Raw genomic sequence first — 5955 nt, 5'->3', positions numbered from 1 at the left:
ATGCTCAGCCCTAACTGGGAGGCGGGAGGCTTCGTTCACCTGGAGGGACCTAGGAAGATGGCCCCTGTGGCTTGTTTCAAAAAGCTAAAGCCTGAAAGCCCCGTGGAGCACATTTTACTCTGAAACACACGGGGTTGTCCTGAATCACAACTGACTCAACAGCAAGCAGTTCTAATAGTTCTAATTTTTTTTTTTAGCAAGAGGAAATACAGGTCTAACAACTAAGTAGTTGCTATTATTTCATTTGGGCAATTGCTTGCTTGTTTTGTCTTCAAGTTAGGCCAGAAGTGAAAGTTAAAACCAGCTACTGTCACACTGCTTTGGGAAAAGATAAATTCTTTTCTTTTTAATGATGGAGGTTGGTGAGTATTTATTATTTGGTTACCTTTATTTTGACTGAAGCAAATTTTCTATAGTTGAGTCGAGTGATTTTAGCACCCTCTGAAAATGGCACATGTTTCAAGTTCTTGGGGAATTACTTTTTTTTCTAAGCAATTTAGAGTAAACTGTTAGAAGTTCTATATAGAGTGCTAACTAGCACAGGAAGCAGATTAGATTATTACTGAAAGGGTTACACTATTAAAATTGAATTTTGCTAATTCTATCTTTCAGTTAATGTCTACGTACATCCTCAGAATGATGGAGCAAAAACCATATTTTAAAGCAAAGTAATATTTCCAATCTATTGATGAATTATAACTTAGTTTCTTCTCCTTTCTTTCGTTCTTTTAAAACTCATTTTATTGGGGGCTCTTACAGCTCTTATAACATTCCGTACATCCATTGTGTCAAGCATATTTATACATACATTGCCATCATCATTTCCAAAACACTTTCTTCTTGAGCCCTTGGTATAAGCTCCTCTTTTTCCCCCTCCTTTCCCCACCCTCATGAATCCTTGCTTAATTATATATTATTTGCATTTCATATCTTACACTGTCCATTGAATTATTGTGTTGGTTGGTTTGGTTGGTCTTTTTTAAGATTATCTCCTCAGCTACACTATCGCTTCTACAGGGAAAAATTACATTTTACTACCCGAGTAGGAACTGAAATCAGCAAGCAGGGACAACTTGCCATTAAGAGGGTTCACCTAGAGGAGCCGAGGCAAAGATGGTTACGATGGCAAGACGGCAGAGGGCCTCCTCTAACATGATGAGGGAGAAAGGGACCCCCATCCACGTCAACCTAAGGTTTGTCTCTATGAGATGCGGGTCAAACATACCCACCCAGTCATTCAGTGGGAGCTACAAGGCCATGCTAAGAAAAGCCATATAAAAGTCATCCATTGCACCACACATAGTAGCACAAACGAAGGGGCCAGGCAAGCTCCTGAGCAGAACAGGAAACCTGGAAGAACTGAAATCAGATGAACAGCGCAGTGGAAGACGACCCAGGAGCGGGGCTCAGAATCAGGGAGTCAAGCCAGAGTCAGGGTCCACTTCCAATAGCAAAGGCCGCAACAAGCTATCGGTCAACAAAGAGGCCAACACAGACACCTCCGGAAAAGACAGACAAGTGGCCAAAAGTTCAGCGTTAAGGTCAAGCAAACACATGCAAAATGATTGAAGGGCTAGTTAAGCAGATGAATTATGCTCCATTAATAGAGTCAATATGGGCTCACAAAGGATCAATTTTCTTCGCTGAACTCATTTTCATGTGCAATAGGATTATGAAGTTGATAAGTATGGTCTTGCCACCCTCCTTCCAAAAGACTTATCATTACCCTTCACCGACAGGATGATGTCCACATGTCCTAACTTGCCAACAGAGACCCCTCCCAGGCTGCCTCGCTTCCTGGCACCGGGCCCTGAGTCTGGCACTCCACGCACACGAGAACCCTTGCTGTCCCTGAGGCATTCCAAGGACTCACTTCTCCAGGGATTGTTTACTCTTTCTCCACACAGGAGTGCCATCCCATCCCCACTGTCCACTAATCAAACAAAACTCCCACATCTCTGCCAAGGCCCTCGTCCAATAGCACTCTTTGGGGGAAACTTTCCTTTATACCCCCACCCCCATGAAGCACTCATCACCCCCTTCTCTAGACTCTCAAGAGCCTCTGTTCACGCTTCATGGTTCATTCTTAATGGCTGACCTGCTCAGCCACTAACCAAAAAGGTTGGCACCCAGAGGTGCGATGAAAGAAAGGCGTGGAGAGCGACTTCTGCAACGTCAGCCACTGAGCGTGTTATGAAGCACAGCTCCACGCGGACCCCCATTGTTTCCAAGAGTCAGCATCAGCTCCGCAGCAACTGTGTTTGGGTGGCTTTTTGTTTTTGCTTTTGCTAGATCTATGAGGCTGCATGTTGAACGACTCTGTTTATGGGGAAATAGGCAAATCTCCATAGGAGCAGAAAGCACATTGGGATTATCCAAAGGTTGGAGGAGGGTGGAATGGGGTTGCAATGGTTTCACAACATTGTCAGTGGACTGTTGCTGTTGCTGTTAGGTGCCGAGATTAGCCCATATGTCCGATCCCAATCTATAAATTCTTTTTTTTCCCCCAATCTATAAATTCTATAGTCTCATGCAACACATGTAATGGCACCAAATGCAGGAAGATCACAGGCCAGTGAACAGAAAGTCTAGTGGATCCAGTGGCGGTGGAAACATCTCAGCGCTGCCAGGGGTCTCCACGTGACTCCTCTGGCTCCAGAGCTCTGTCTGCATCAGCGTAGCTCCATCAGGCTCATCGTCAGTAATGTCTCACAGGGAGGGAGGGAGTGTCCAGCCTCTTCCGAGCTATTCAGCTCCTTAGTACCTCCAAATGAGGTCATCAAGCTGCGACCTGATTGACAGGCTAACCTCCACCCCTTCACTCTTAAGTCTCAAATTGACAACAGATTGTGTAATTAGGACAATGAGCCAGGAGGCCCCTTGTTCTGTCTCAAGATCTTGGTCCTGCACCTCTGCTCTGTGTCGTGGTTTTGCCGCCTCTCCCACTTCAGGCAGGATCTCGAATGTGCGCTGCTGGAGGCCTTTCTTTCGTGGTGGTCACAGGATTGTTTTGCTCTCTTATACTCAGGATGGATTGCACACACCCTGTCTGTATGGTCCCACCCAACCATCTGGTGGGAGGTACAGAGACATGGCATGAAGAGCCATATTTAAGCAATTTCACGTCACCACAAACAGTTCTACCATGTCTCGAGGGTCGCTATGGATTGTGAATCCACTCAATGGTATCTAAAAACACTCACTGCTTAGTTCCAGAGATACGTTGCCAGGGTCTTTAAGTCTGTACAAAAGATGAAAACTCTTTCTCGCACGAGTGGAGCTTATGATGCTCAGTTGTCAGCTCCCTAATCATCAGGGGAACGATGATGCCCAATGGTCTTTAACATCCTCCCGTGCAGGTACAAATACCACAGCTCTGTAAATGATGTTTGTAATTGCCGCAGACTCAGTCTGATGCACGTCGACCCTGTGAAGGCAGGGTAGAACTGCACCCTAGGGTTTTCGAGACTGGGCCCTTTCAAAAGCAGAGACCTGTCTTGCAGACTGCTTCTGGGGGGTGCTAACTGCCAGTCTTTGAGTAGTAGTCAAGCACTTGGCATCTGTGCCTCTGTGAAGCTGTAGTCCAGCCTGGTATCCTAGGTTTCAACTAGCAGGACATGCGTGCATTATTTTGCCTTGCAGAATTAACTCCCCTGCGTATCTCACTGTTTCTCATACAACCTTGAGACATAGATTAACGAGTACTATGATGCCCATTTTATACTTAACTTTCAGGCTTTCAGTCCTAGTCTAGCCTACTGCCTGGCCTGCAGCCGTTGTGCCCTGGAGAGTGACGTGTATAACCAGCTCCTCCCTAGAGCTCTGAGTCCTGGTCTTCTGTTCTCAGAATGCTAATTCAGGGAGCAGCTTTATTTCCCAGGAAATCTAAACCAAGCTCCATAGAACTGAGTGGAACTAACCCTTTGGGCTCCCAAGGCTATGAATCTTGACAGGAGTAGACAGTCCCATCTTTCTCCCAAAGAGTGAATGATGGGTTTGAACTGGTGACATTGAACTTAGCAGCCCTGTGCTTTCCCCACTATGTCACGAGGACTCCTGATTTCCCCGGCCAGGGCTGGGAAAACAAATGCTTTGCCAGGAAAGATAGCCTTTGTACTCGGGTTTGCCCAAAGCTTGCTGGTAACTCAGGGGCGGTGGGGGGAGGGGAAGGGAGGGGGGAGAAATAACCTTCACTTCTCTCCTTCCATCTTCTTGGCCTTAATGAAGGAGAGAGTTCAAACCAAGAGATTTTACCAAGACTTAGGAGTGCCTGAATCCCTTGTGGTCCCCGGGTGGTGCCATCAGTCAAACGCTTGACTCCTAATGGAAAGGTTGGAGGTTTGCGTCCACCAGAGATGCAATGGACTTCCGAGGCAGCCACTGGAAACCCTTTGAGCACAGTTCTCCTGGTCTGGCACACACACGGGTTGCCACAGGGTAAAGTCGACTTGGTTAAAGAGGGCTGGATTTGGTTCTATTTAAACCCTCTGCTACTGAGGAGCTGGCACAAGAACAACCTAACTTTACAGATACTGACAACTGAGCTTCCCAATCACCTTATCTCAATCTCAGAACATTTTTGCATATCCTTAGAAGCCTGGTGGCCTATCTCCAGAACTGATGAGTAAGTGACAAGTCCTGGAGAGCTCTTGATTCCTTTGGCATTGCCTTAGGCTCCACCAAAAATAAGAAACCAAACCTATGGTCACTGAGTCCACAAGCAGCAACCCCGGGTATTACAGAGTAGAACTCCTCCAGAGGCGTCCCTCCCTGCAGTCTTTATAGCAACACATCCCCAGGCCCTTCGTTTGCTGCTGCTGGGGGCGTGGAGGGGGTGTCTAGCTGCTTGTTGTTAGAGTAGTAGAGGAGCCAGAGACCCACCCACCCACCCACCGGAGGACATAGCTAATCCATCCGTAGCTGGTGGGGAAAGACTCAGATGACCCCAGTTAACAAAGATCTATACTATCATGGTCCTTTTAGAGAGAGAGGTATGATAATGCCAGTGTAAGATGGGAGGTGCCCCACAGGAGCAAATGGGGCCGGGGGGGGCAGTGGAGTACGTCCTGGCCCACCGAGCATTAAGGACGCTATTCCTTCTCAGAGCAGCGAATGCACAGAGAGGACCATATTGCCATCCCCACTATGAGACACGACATCCCACACTGACCCATACCCCTACAGGGGACAACACTGGAGATGCAGGGTGGGAATTGCCCTCGATCTGACCCCACCACACCAAGGCAAAACACTAAGGGCGTGCAACAGAACAAGGGGAACAGAGCAACGAAGTCCCCAGGAAATACCAAAAATAGACTGTGGGGCCAGGGCTTGGCGCCCCATCAGACTCCACCAGAAACACTCCTAAAGGCCAACAAACAGACCCTGAACTATTTACAGGCTTTTGTGGGGGTTTTTGTCATTGTTTTTTGTTGTTGTTGTTGTTTTCTTTTGTTGCTTTGTTTTGCTCTGTCATGTTTTTTGTGCATATTACTATCTCTGCAGGTCTATCTAGATAAGATTAGTAGGATAAACAATCTGGAGGAGAAAACAACAGGACCAACAGTTACGGGGTGGGGGGGGTGGACATAGGAGAGGGGGAGGCAGGGGAAACAAGTGGGTGTTAACATACTCAGGGACATAGGAACAACAGGTGATCCAAAATTGATGGCGAGGAGGGTGTAGGAGGCCTGGTAGGGCTTGATTAAGGGCAATGTAACCGAGAGGAATTACTGAAACCCAAATGAAAGCTGAACATGATAGTAGGACAAGAGGAAATAAAAGGAAATAGAGGAAGGAACTAAGAAGCAATGGGGCCCAAGGGCATTTATAAAGGTCTAAATACAGGCATGTACATATGTAAATATATTTATATGTGATGATGGGGAAATAGATCTATGTGCACATATTTATAGGTTTAGTATTAAGGTAGCAGATGGACATTGGGCCTCCACT

This window comes from Echinops telfairi, unplaced genomic scaffold (assembly GCF_000313985.2).
Source record: "Echinops telfairi isolate 266 unplaced genomic scaffold, ASM31398v2 ScPeMD7_7461;HRSCAF=8499, whole genome shotgun sequence".
NCBI lineage: Eukaryota > Metazoa > Chordata > Mammalia > Afrosoricida > Tenrecidae > Echinops > Echinops telfairi.
This window is presented reverse-complemented; position numbering follows the sequence as displayed.